The sequence below is a fragment of the Bubalus kerabau genome, chromosome 7 (assembly GCF_029407905.1).
Source record: "Bubalus kerabau isolate K-KA32 ecotype Philippines breed swamp buffalo chromosome 7, PCC_UOA_SB_1v2, whole genome shotgun sequence".
Taxonomy (NCBI): domain Eukaryota; kingdom Metazoa; phylum Chordata; class Mammalia; order Artiodactyla; family Bovidae; genus Bubalus; species Bubalus kerabau.
In genome coordinates this window covers 45,668,009-45,681,907 of record NC_073630.1, presented here as the reverse complement: position 1 = coordinate 45,681,907, position 13,899 = coordinate 45,668,009, and the positions used below count along the sequence as shown (strand labels likewise).

General features: G+C 40.1%; 1 long non-coding RNA gene across 1 annotated transcript; it reads left to right on the top strand.

Annotated features, from left to right (window-relative positions):
• The first annotated feature begins 1,986 nt into the window (after window positions 1–1,986).
• LOC129657707 (uncharacterized) lies at window positions 1,987–7,492 on the top strand. The gene is made up of 2 exons (XR_008717009.1): window positions 1,987–2,446; window positions 7,324–7,492. It is a non-coding gene; the product is annotated as an uncharacterized LOC129657707 (long non-coding RNA).
• The last annotated feature ends 6,407 nt before the right edge of the window (window positions 7,493–13,899 follow it).

The following is a 13,899-nucleotide window of genomic DNA, read 5'->3' as shown; positions in this document are numbered from 1 at the left end:
CTTTTGTACATGCATCTTATTTTATTATAAAGTTTGCATTTTTAAAAATCTCCTACCTTCATAGGCAGGTATATTAATGTGTTTAAAGTATATCCTTTAATATGAATGTATTCTTGCCAACAACAGAGTGGTTCCAAATAGGAAAAGGAGTACGTCAAGGCTGTATATTGTCACCCTGTTTATTTAACTTATATGCAGAGTACATCATGAGAAACCCTGGGCTGGAAGAAACACAAACTGGAATCAAGATTGCTGGGAGAAATATCAATAACCTCAGATATGCAGATGACACCACCCTTATGGCAGAAAGTGAAGAGGAACTCAAAAGCCTCTTGATGAAAGTGAAAAAGGAGAGTGAAAAAGTTGACTTAAAGCTCAACATTCAGAAAACAAAGATCATGGCATCCGGTTCCACCACTTCATGGGAAATAGATGAGGAAACAGTGGAAACAGTGTCAAACTTTATTTTTCTGGGCTCCAAAATCACTACAGATGGTGACTGCAGCCATGAAATTAAAAGATGCTTACTCCTTGGAAGGAAAGTTATGATGAACCTAGATAGCATATTCAAAAGCAGAGACATTACTTTGCCAACAAAGGTTCGTCTAGTCAAGGCTATGGTTTTTCCTGTGGTCATGTATGGATGTGAGAGTTGGACTGTGAAGAAGGCTGAGCGCTGAAGGATTGATGCTTTTGAACTGTGGTGTTGGAGAAGACTCTTGAGAGTCCCTTGGACTGCAAGGAGATCCAACAAATCCATTCTGAAGGAGATCAGCCCTGGGATTTCTTTGGAAGGAATGATGCTAAAGCTGAAACTCCAGTACTTTGGCCACCTCATGGGAAGAGTTGACTCATTGGAAAAGACTCTGATGCTGGGAGGGATTGGGGGCAGGAGGAGAAGGGGACGACAGAGGATGAGATGGCTGGATGGCATCACTGACTCGATGGACGTGAGTCTCAGTGAACTCCGGGAGATGGTGATGGACAGGGAGGCCTGGCGTGCTGCGATTCATGGGGTGGCAAAGAGTCGGACACGACTGAGCGACTGATCTGATCTGATCTGATTCTTGCCAAGTGTTGTGTGCAGATCTATTTAAATTTATTTAGACAATATAACCATCACCTATATAAATTTAAATACATATTGTAGGTCTCTAATTGTTTCTTACTCTTTCCCACTAACACCACATTTTAAAGATCAATCTATGTTGCCAAGTTTATACCTGATTTGTATCTTTTTAAAAAATTTGAAATACAGTTGACTTATACTAGTTTGTACCTTCTGGATAATTTATTGTGATGGGCATCAACATTTCCTCTCTCCCTATGGTGGACACTCAGGTTACTTCTAACTCTTTCGACTCTTGTGACTCCATGGACTATAGCCCCCAGGCTCCTCTGTCCGTGGGATTTCCCAGACAAGAATACTGGAGTGCATTGCATTTCCTTCTCCAGAGGGATCTTCCCAACCCAGGAATCAAACCTGCGTCTCCTGCATTGTCAGGTGCTAACCACTGCGCCCCAGGGAAGCCCTCTAACTCTTCACCAACACAATGCTTTGAACCAATCTTTGTGGAGCTATCAGGATTTTACTGGGATACCCATCCTGGACTTGTATAGTTAGATCTGTCTTTCCAGGTAGTGCTGGATTGCTTTCCAGAATGCCTTCCAGAATGTTCACACCAGTTGTTAACTCTTCTTAGTCGACCATTCATGACAGTTTCCCCATCCCATGAATACTGAGTGATACCTGACTTTCTGTTGCCAGTTTAAAAAGTTTGATGTGATATCTCATTGGTGTCTTAGTGAAAGAGTCAATTCCTAGGTAGGTCATTAATAAGTCCGGGATCCCGGAGGAGGAGAAAGGGGTCTGGGGCTCTCATGAAGGATATAGGGGTCTGGAGTTCTCAAGGAGGAGAAAAGGACATTTTTTTTTTTTTTCCTTTAAGTCCAGGGCTGATGATTGCACAACACAACAACTCATCTTGCTCAAGGATATGTTTTCCCTTAAACTCTGTGGCAATGATTATATAACAACAGTGTATCCTGCTTGAAGACATGTTTCTCCTTGAGAACCTTCTGACTAACCCTGTTATCTTTCAAAGTATATTATGGGAGTGGGTCTGGTAAGATCTTTCTATTATTAGTTCTAATCCTATTATCTTAAAATGTATATTGTGGGATTGAGTCTGATAAGACCTTTACAGCCTTGAGACTTTCTTTTGATTTATTGTTAATAACCAGTTGAAAAGTATATAGCTCCTTGCTAAGACTAGCAAGGGGGGCACTCTCCATCCCCCTTCTGGTGTCTATGTCAGAAACTTTCTCTGACCCTTTTTATACTTTAATAAAACTCTGCTATACCAAAGCTCTGGAGTGATCAAGGCTGGTCCCTGGTCCCTAAGCTACATCTTCTTTGGAGATCGTGAATCTGACATTGTTCACAGTAAGTTATCATTAGCTTGCCTTTTCCTCATGACCAATAATTTTGAACATCCTTTCAAATTCTCTGGAGCACTTGGGTTTCTCTTTCAGTGTACCGTTCATGTTTCCTTTGCCCATTTTATACAGTCTTTCTCCAGCTGATCAGAGGACTTGCCTGCCAGTGCTAGCTATTGATACCTTAATTTAAGACACTGTGTATAGCATTTCCATTTCTTTCATGCACTAACTCCTTTGTGAATTTCTTTAAAAACAGGTCATTTCTCTTGGTGAGTAAAATATTAAGGGCTTGTCTAGTGGAATTCCTCTTGTGCTGTGGCTTCCCCATCAACTGTTCTTTCAGGAATCCCTTGAGCTGTATTCATATACAACACTCTCGTTCACTGAGAAGAACCTTAACAAGGAATGGCAATGATTCTGCTGCCTGTATCCTCTAGGAAATATTAAAATCTTAAAGACAAGCAGAGGGTATTTGGTCATTGTTATTTTTGCATATACTTCTCGTTTTATAGTCCTAGGTATGATCTTGGCATAATGCAAAAGAGAATGAAATATTTGAATGTTCTATTTTCAAGGGAAAACTGGAGAAACATAAGCTCATGATCTTGTTTCTGAAATTTGAGCCTATCTTTAGCTGATTTTTTTTTTTTTTTGGAGACTGAAATAACATTACTCTCCTAAGGCCTGCATGAAATGACTCCTTCAGTTAAGTTCTCGTTTGGCATTTGGGCATTCCAAGTCAGCTGAGAAAAGGCTATTATGCCCCACGAGAAGCCTGCACTTGATCAGTGAGTCACAAAGATGTGAAATAACATAACTGAATGAAAAATACAGTAATGCAGGTTTGAGGGAGTATTATTGTTGCCAATAATATTTTTGAATATACATAAGTTGCTTTTTGGATGAGTTTCACTGTTTTATCTGTTAGAGATGACTCCTCACACATGTATTGCCATGCAGGTTTTTGGAAACCTTTTAGCTTGTACAACTTGAGCTATTTTTCTTGAATTCATTTTCCAACTCCTGGACGTCCATATTTTATACCTATTTCCTTTTGACTAAGCATGTCATAGGAAGTTACCCTAATCTACTGCCTGTCAGGGATACTGAATTGCATTGCTTTATAACTTTGACTTCCTTTAGAGTTACTATGTGGAATATCTTTTCATGAGTGTCAAAAACACTTAAAGTAATGTTTTTCATTGCATTTCCCAATACCTGTCATGGATTAAGGCATGAGAACATATAAATCTAGAGTTATCAGTTTTACTCACAATAATTTGGAGATACTAAAATCCTAAGTGTAGGTTTGAAGGTATGAATACTTTTAAAATTTTATTCTAAATATTTTAGGATTTTGATCATTGATCTAAAAGTAGAGATGGCATATTAAAAGATGAAGTGAATATTTAGAAATTAGAAGAAGATCTGTTTCTTCTGAAAAATGAATATCTTCAATGAATAGGAACACTTGCTAATGTGATATCAAAATGTAAAATGAATTTATCACAATTGAGTCTAACTAGCTGAACTAATAAGCTGTCATGAATTTTAAGTGGCCCAATACACTAGACTCTTACTGGACCATACTGAAGAGCCTTTCTTGACCAATGAACAATGGAAATTATTTTGCCAAACACTATCAACTTCTAGACTCATTATTTGCCATCCCAGTGAATGTTCTTAGTGCTTAATGAACATAACCACCATGAAAACCCCTTCCTAATTCTTGAAACTCTATTTTTTCCCTCTCTGCAAACTACAGTGATTTTCTTTACTAATTTTCTCTTGCCTGGCAAACAATTTTTTGTTTGTTTTTCATTTTTAGGTCTAGAGGTCTTTGTTCTATTCCTTGATACTGCTAAGCCAAGTTATTTTTTATAATGATGTAGCACAAAAGCAATGTAATTATCTAAAAATGTCTTATTTTGATCATAATTAAAGGTTTCAATTCCTTTTCTAGTGTTTTAAACCATAATTTTTATCCACAGGTTAGTTGGTTTTGGAGAATCTTTGATTGCTGTCTACTCTGTCCCCTTTCCCAGCTTTTCTCCCATTTCTCACAGGAAACTTCTTAGCAATGAAATTCAACAGGGAGTCAGTATGTTGGCACCACTGGCAATGAGGAAAGCATAAGTTGTACCTTAAATACCACTAAATGATTATAAAAAATCAGTTGATGGGATTATATAACTGGTCAAAATATGAAAGATAAAGTAAGCATTATGGCAATAAGAGGAATCGTATTTGTTAAATATGCACTCTTGACTCATTATACTGACTGAAAAAAAGCTCCTAAATTCAGTTCTTCTAACAGTCCTGGGATATAGATGAGGAGGCTGAGACAAAATCTTTATTCTGAATAATTTTGTGAAGCAGTTCAGGAGCAGGCCTGATTCCTAAAGCCCTCACTGAACGACTGCATTTAAACGTGTAGGGCTGTGTTGACTTTGATCCAGGTCAGTTCAGTTCAGTTCAGTTGCTCAGTCGTTTCCGACTCTTTGCCACCCCATGAATTGCAGCACGCCAGGCCTCCATGTCCATCACCAACGCCCGGAGTTCACTGAGACTCACATCCATCGAGTCAGTGATGCCATCCAGCCATCTCAACCTCTGTCGTCCCCTTCTTCTCCTGCCCCCAATCCCTCCCAGCAATAGGGTCTTTTCCAATGAGTCAACTCTTCCCATGAGGTGGCCAAAGTATTGGAGTTTCAGCTTCAGCATCAGTCCTTCCAATGAATACCCAGGATTGATCTCCTTTAGGATGGACTGGTTGGATCTCCTTGCAGTCCAAGCGACTCAAGAGTCTTCTCCAACACCACAGTTCAAAAGCACCACTTCTTCGGTGCTCAGCTTTCTTCACAGTCCAACTCTCACATCCATACATGACCACTGGAAAAACCATAGCCTTGACTAGATGGACCTTTGTTGGCAAAGTAATATCTCTGCTTTTCAATATGCTATCTAGGTTGGTCATAACTTTCCTTCCAAGGAGTAAGCGTCTTTTACTTTCATGGCTGCAATTGCCATCTGCAGTGATTTTGGAGCCCCCCAAAATAAAGTCTAACACTGTTTCCCCATCTATTTCCCATGAAGATGGGACCGGATGCCATGATCTTCATTTTCTGAATGTTGAGCTTTTTCACTCTCCTCTTTCACTTTCATCAAGAGTCTTTTGAGTTCCTCTTCACTTTCTGCCATAAGGATGGTGTCATCTGCATATCTGACATTATTGATATTTCTCCCAGCAATCTTGATTCCAGCTCATGCTTCTTCCAGGCCAGAATTTCTCATGATGTACTCAGAATATAAGTTAAATAAGCAGGGTGACAATATATGGCCTTGACGTATTCCTTTTTCTATTTGGAACCAGTCTTTGTTCCATACCCAGTTCTAACTGTTGCTTCCTGACCTGCATACAGGTTTCTCAAGAGGCAGGTCGGTGGTCTGGTATTCCCATCTCTTTCAGAATTTTCCACAGGTTATTGTGATCCTATGCTCATAAAGAAATTAGAGGAGATAATGGCTCAAATGTTAAAGAATCTGCCTACAATGCAGTTTATGTGGGTTTGATCCCTGGGTTAGGAAGGTCCCCTAGAGAGGGAAATGGCAACCCACTCCAATATTTTTGTCTGGAGTATCCCCTGGACAGAGGAGCCTGGCAGGCTATAGTCCAGGGGGTTGCAAAGAGTCAGACATGAGTGAGCAACTAACATGAACATGAAAGATAGACTTTAACCACTTTATTTGTAGATATCCTTAGGATATGTTTTCAAGGGAAAAAAAAGGAACAACATCACAATAATGTGGATAGTGTGATTCTATTAAATTAAAAGGGAATAAAAGAGGCATCTCTGTAATTAGACGGAAATTGAAATACCAGCTTTACCACTTCTTATCAGTGTGAATGTGGGCAAATTACATCAGTTTTATCATCTACTCAGTGGGACTAATGATGATGCTCACATTGTAAGATTGCTTGGGGGAATAAATGGCAAAGTGAAGCATGTAGAGCTCTAAGGCCTTCTTTGATGCTCCAGGGCTTCCAATATGCCATCACATGTGTCTGGAAAATTCTTGTCATGGCTGACTCCATCCTGCGTGTCCTCACCTCAGATGGCCTCTCCTGACAATTTTCTTCCTCTTTTTTTTTTTCAGTCACAAAGTACCCTTTTTCTGGTCCCATCACTTCATGGGAAATAGATGGGTCAACAGTGTCAGACTTTGTTTTTCTGGGCTCCAAAATCACTGCAGATGGTGACTGCAGCCATGAAATTAAAAGACACTTACTCCTTGGAAGGAAAGTTATGACCAACCTAGATAGCATATTCAAAAGCAGAGACATTACTTTGCCAACAAATGTCCATCTAGTCAAGGCTATGGTTTTTCCTGTGGTCATGTATGGATGTAAGAGTTGGACTGTAAAGAAGGCTGAGCACCGAAGAATAGATGCTTTTGAACTATGGTGTTGGAGAAGACTCTTGAGAGTCCCTTGGACTGCAAGGAGATCCAACCAGTCCATTCTGAAGGAGATCAGCCCTGGGATTTCTTTGGAAGGAATGATTCTAAAGCTGAAGCTCCAGTACTTTGGCCACCTCCTACGAAGAGTTGACTCATTGGAAAAGACTCTGATGCTGGGAGGGATTGGGGGCAGGAGGAGAAGGGGACGACAGAGGATGAGATGGCTGGATGGCATCACTGACTCGATGGACGTGAGTTTGAGTGAACTCTGGGAGATGGTGATGGACAGGGAGGCCTGGCGTGCTGCGATTCATGGGGTGGCAAAGAGTCGGAAACGACTGATCAACTGAACTGAACTGAACCCTTTTTACCTTACTTGTATCATTTTTTTCAACCTCACATTATTTCTTTAATTTCTAGCTTATTGCCTGTTTCCCCACAGTCCATTTGCTCCATGAAGGCAGGAATTATTCTTGTTCTGTTCATCATGGACTCTCCAGCGTCAAGAACATTGTTAAGAACTGAAAAGGCCGGCAAGAAATACTTGTTCAATGAATATCTAGAATGAATAAAATTATTTTACACTGTATTTGTCACATACTAACTGCACAGTAAATCCTGGTGAAGTTTTTCTTTTTCTTCTCGTTATCTGTCCCTTCAGCGACAGATACCATTATTCATATGTGGGGGGAAAGGGACGTTTTCTTTAATTGTCACCATCCTTGTTCACTCCAAACATGAGGAACATGCTTTTCTTGGCCCCAGGGAGAAATTTGATCTGACTCTTGTTTTAATTTATTTGAAAATGCAGGGATCATATGTCACAGAATTTATTCAAAAGTATGATTAAAGACTTCTCAGGCAGGCAAATAGCTGTTCAACAGCCTACAGGTTCTTTTTCTCATATTGTGACCTTATTTGGCCCAGGTAGTTATCAGAAGCAAAATTACGTTTGAATAGAAAATAGGAACCGCTGCTCTTCATCCACAAATGTAACAGCACTCCATCTGGAGCACGATATGGTTGTTGCTGAGAAACGACACACAGGGATAATAATTTTCAGATAGAGAGCTAGCATGAAATCCAACAAGAGTGACTAGATCCAGGTAAGTAAATTAGATTGATCCGAGATCCAGGTAAGTAAATTAGATTGATCCGAAGGCAATTGATTTGGATTTGTAATCAAATTGTTAGCAAAGGTGACCTGAATATTGGCAAAATGGTGCTGGAGCCCGAGGGTTCACAGCACTCAGGATTGGGCTTTGCAGGCCGTGGTTTTTATTCCTCTTATAATTCCTATGAGGCACATGTGACCACTAAGCACATGGACCTGTGTGGTGTGTAACTTTAATACTCCTTGAAGGGACAGGCATAAGTCAAAATTTTTAAAGCTTGGGAGAGAGGTAGGATCGTGGAGATTTTAGACATTGTTGTTCACACTGTTTGCATGAACTTTCAGGGATGGGAAGTGGTTCCCACATCAGGGACACCTTCTCATCTGTTTCATTGCCAGAAGTCTTTCCTGGGCTGAATGAAAATGGTCACCCTTCAGTTGGTGTTCTGATAATTTATCTGATTCTGGAAAAATAGAATCTTCTTTTATCTGACATTGCTTGAACAACTTGAAGGTTGTAATGATGTGTCTGCCTTCAAGCTAAACATCCCAAATGAATTCACAACATTTATTTCACTAACAAACAGGCTGAATTTGCCCTGGGTCCCACCGAAGGTTTGAATACATTCAGAACCTAAGAGATGAACAGATGGGGCTTGCAGTATATGAAGCAAGAACATTAGACAGAAGGTCTTCTAGTTGGTCCAAGAGTCGTCTCCACTACCTGAACTCATCCTTAGATTTTTCTCACACCCTCCATGGGATCTAGGGCAAGTCCTCATGACAACCTGAAATAGCTATGTGAATTTCACACATAAGTCATTTTTATAAATACTTGAAATATCAATGCATCATTCAAACAGATAAGTAGGCATTAGAATTATTAGATAATTCTAATAAATCAATTAATTATTAGGATTCAATTAATGGGGCAAGACATCTACAAAATGGGTCTTGTACTCTAAATTGTAGTTTTAGAGTATACTTTATGAACATTCTTGTAATTTAACCAGAATTTACCAAACTATGTTCCATGCTATGCAAGTGACTTTGAAAGTGAAAGTGAAGTCGCTCAGTCGTTTCCGACTCATAGCCACCCTACGGACTGCAGCCTACCAGGTTCCTCTGTCCATGGGATTTTCCAGGGAAGAGTACTGGAGTGGGTTGCCACTTCAAGTGACTTTGAAGATATTAGTAGAAATTCTTCAAAAACAGTGTACCATAAGACTCCAGGGTCTATAGAATTTCTGATCTTACCTCATTTTATTATGCTGTGTGACAGGTAATGTTTTCAAACTAGAGTTAGATAGAACCACTATACTATAGTTCAATTTAGTCACTCAGTCTTGTCTGACTCTTTGTGACCCATGAACTACAGCACGCCAGGCTTCCATGTCCATCACCAACTCTCGGAACATGCTCAAATTCATGTCCATCAAGTCGGTGATGCCATCCAACCATCTCATCCTCTGCTGTCCCCTTCTCCTCCCACCTTCAATCTTTCCTGGCATCAGGGTCTTTTCCAGTGGGTCAGTTCTTCGCATCAGGTGGCCAAAGTACTGGAGTTTCAGCTTCAGCATCAGTCCTTCCAATGACTATTCAGGACTGATTTTCCTTTAGGACGGACTAGTTTGATCTCCTTACAGTCCAAGGGACTCTCAAGAGTCTTCTCCACACCACAGTTCAAAAGCATCAATTCTTTGGTGCTCAGTTTTCTTTATAGTCCAACTCTCCATGACCACTGGAAAAACCATAGCTATACTATATTGCTATGGTTTTTCCAGTGGTCATGTATGGATGTGAGAGTTGGACTGTGAAGAAAGCACTGAAGAATTGATGCTTTTGAACTGTGGTGATGGAGAAGACTCTTGAGAGTCCCTTGGACTGTAAGGAGATCCAACCAGTCCATTCTGAAGGAGATCAGCCCTGGGATTTCTTTGGAAGGAATGATGCTAAAGCTGAAGCTCCAGTACTTTGGCCACCTCATGCGAAGAGTTGACTCATTGGAAAAGACTCTGATGCTGGGAGGGATTGGGGGCAGGAGGAAAAGGGGGAGACAGAGGATGAAATGGCTGGCATCACCAACTCGATGGATGTGAGTCTGAGTAAACTCTGGGAGTTGGTGATGGACAGGGAGGCCTGGCATGCTGCGATTCATGGGGTCGCAAAGAGTCGGACACGAGTGAGCGACTGAACTGAACTGAACTGAACTGAATATGTGTCTTTCCCCCCTCCCCCGCAAATGTTATACGGATTCTCTGGATGTATGACCAGGGTGTTGAGATTATTTTTAGTGGCCATCTAGGATATATTTTGGGCTTCCCTGGTGGCTCAGAGGTTAAAGCATCTGCCTGCAATGCGGGAGACCTGGGTTTGATCCCTGGGTCGGGAAGATCCCCTGGAGAAGGAAATGGCAACCCACTCTAGTATTCTTGCCTGGAGAATCCCATGGACAGAGGAGTCTGGTGGGCTACAGTCCATGGGGTCGCAACTAAATTTATGTGTTTTATTAAGATTTTTTTATGTATAATCCTTCACTACATGCTATATAAATTTATTTTTTTTTAATTTCTGAATTTGCTTGGTATGGTTATTTCTTAGCCTAATTTTACACCAACTACAGTGCTCTTATGGTGCTATATTATGCTTTTTACTGCTTATTATATTTGAAGTATAATATTTAACAGTTCCTTTTGCTTTGTGATTTTAAAATATGATTATTTCATTCTTTAATATAAACCACTTTTATGTGAATAATTAAAAACTACATACACTTACACACTTATTATGAATTAGCCAAACACTTAAGTCATTGAAATGTTAAGGGTACATACTATTCTTAATAAAGCAAAATATATCAACAAAGTTAGAAAACCTTCTGGGATGTTCTGCCTCTCAGTGTAGCCTCAGTTTAGAACGGCTGAATGCCTTTGAGTAAAGCAAATTCCACAGGAAACAATAAAAAATAAGTGCTTTAGAAATTTAAATATTAGCTTTTTGATTATTATAGTGTTTATTTAATCAAGACAGTAAGTTAAAGACTCAACTTAGCAACCACACTCAGCTGATTGCAAATGTGTTCTTGCTATTTCCTTGGAGGATAGGTATTACATAAGCACCCCCAAACAAATGGGGGTGCTTTTTAATTCATACTTTTTATTTCCCTAGAACATTGCAAACACATCGGGGTCTATTTATAACGCTGTTTTGGTGGTTTATTCAGCTGAGACCATCTTTATGGCGGTACAGTCTTACATTTGGTGCTTTGGTATAAAATTCCTTTTGAAGGGGTCCCATGATAGGTTTATCATAATTCCACATTCTGAGTGTTAACACAGTGACTGGGACTTGAGTTTTGTGGACTACTCTGTCCTCTGTCCTGCAATAGCTAGAAAAGCACATGGACACAGCCCATGGCCAGAAGAAACCAGTTTATTTGCACTTCAGAAGATGATCTGAAACATGTATTTATTGTTCCCATGCATTTCTCTCTGAAATCTGCCAGGATGGACACAGGGAGTCTGCTTCTTCTTATTCTCCTCGTCTCTTCCTTTTGACCTTTTCCTCCTTCCTCCCAGTTTTTGGCTTCTGCTTACTCTACTGTTTCTACTCAGGTTAGGAGGGTTCACTTATCCTCACGTTCAAAGCCAGCAATGCCGTTAATATTGAAATTTTATATACCACCCTGTGTATTTGAAACACTCTCTTTCAGTGGGTTCTCGTCTACTCAAAGCCTGCCTTAACAGCCTTTAGAGTCTGGTAGGGAAAGCATTCTGTCTCACTGAGGCATTATTAGGCTAAAAGACTACCTTTTATCTTTGATGAGATTTGTGGAATTAAGAGGAGTAACGAATCAGAAATTTATTCTGAAGTGTATAGTTATTATACACTATAATGGAAGGAAAGTTATGACCAACCTAGATAGCATATTCAAAAGCAGAGACATTACTTTGCTAACAAAGGTTCGTCTAGTCAAGGCTATGGTTTTTCCTGTGGTCATGTATGGATGTGAGAGTTGGACTGTGAAGAAGGCTGAGCACCGAAGAATCGATGCTTTTGAACTGTGGTGTTGGAGAAGACTCTTGAGTCGCTTGGACTGCAAGGAGATCCAACAAATCCATTCTGAAGGAGATCAGCCCTGGGATTTCTTTGGAAGGAATGATTCTAAAGCTGAAGCTCCAGTACTTTGGCCACCTCATGCGAAAAGTTGACACACTGAAAAAGACTGATGCTGGAGGGATTGGGGGCAAGAGGAGAAGGGGACGACAGAGGATGAGATGGCTGGATGGCATCACTGACTCGATGGACGTGAGTCTGAGTGAACTCCGGGAGTTGGTGATGGACAGGAAGGCCTGGCATGCTGCGATTCATGGGGTTGCAAAGAGTCGGACACGACTGAGTGACTGATCTGATCTGATAAATACAGAAATTTTCTGTGTACTATATACACAGGGATGGAAGTGTATAGTAATGTTAATGATTTATAGTAATGTTATAGTAATTTTTAGTAATGTTAATGATTTTTAGTAATGTTATAGTAATTTTTATAATAATGTTAATGTTAACATTTAGTAAAGATGTGTTTTTACTGTATGTATATGGTATATGTGTGTATATATATGTGTTTTATGTGTATATACATATTATATGTATATATGTGTTATATATATAAATTGAAGGTGAATATAGTTTATATACAGGGAAGGCAATGGCACCCCACTCCAGTACTCTTGCCTGGAAAATCCCATGGACGGAGGAACCTGGTAGGCTGCAGTCCATGGGGTCGCTAAGAGTCGGACGCGACTGAGTGACTTCACTTTCACTTTTCACTTTCATGCATTGGGGAAGGAAATGGCAACCCACTCCGGTATTCTTGCCTGGAGAATCCAAGGGATGGGGGAGCCTGGTGGGCTGCCATCTATGGGGTCACACAGAGTTGGACACGACTGAAGCGACTTAGCAGCAGCAGCAGCATAGTTTATATATATAAATATATATGTATAAATCAGTTATATATAAATTATATATATTATATGTATTTAAAATTATATAATATATATAAATTGAAGGTGTATGTATATGTTATCTACCTATCCATCTATATATTCAGTTTCCCAGGACTGTGGAGAGAACTGTTTGTACATATAGTTAAGTGCAGCTTAACTCATACTCATAACTGCAGTCAGGATCCATCTGTTTCCTTCACTCTCACCATAAGTCTTGCAAGCAGAACTTGAGGTGATTAACTGTCTCATTTTGCCCAGGCCTTGGGAAGAAGGGGTTCTGGAGAGTTCTAGGAAATTTGGAGAGTTCTAGAAAATCCATTTCACCAAGACTGAGAAGGTTCCCATAAACTGTAAAATAGAAAATCTCAGGGAATGAGTTGGTCACCTTACTTGCCACCCACTTCTGACTTTATCATGGAAGATTGGAATAAATTTATGCTCTAGGATTAGTTGAATCAGTCCCTGATTCAGATTAACAGTAGAGAAAGTGTTAACTTTCCAGGGAAAAAATTTCCAATTGTGCTACTCCTGGTTGTCCTAACATATATTATCTCCCCATTCTTCTATGGAAAAATTCCCAGCTTCTCAACACAGCATAGTAAACAGCTCACCATCTGGCCTGTGCCTTCTTCTCTGTCCTTATGACCCTGATATGCTCCAGCCTCACTGAACTTTGAGTTCTTCAACTTCATGCCTTGGGGCCTGAGCATACACTATTCTTTTCTGCCAGACTCCATTTACCTGACTTTCTTCCTTTCCCCTCCGTTAGCTATACTCATTTTGTTGTTGTTGTTCAGTTGCTCAGTCATGTCTGACTCTTTGCAACCCCATGGACTGCAGCACGCCAGGCTACACTTTCACCATCTCCTGCAGTTT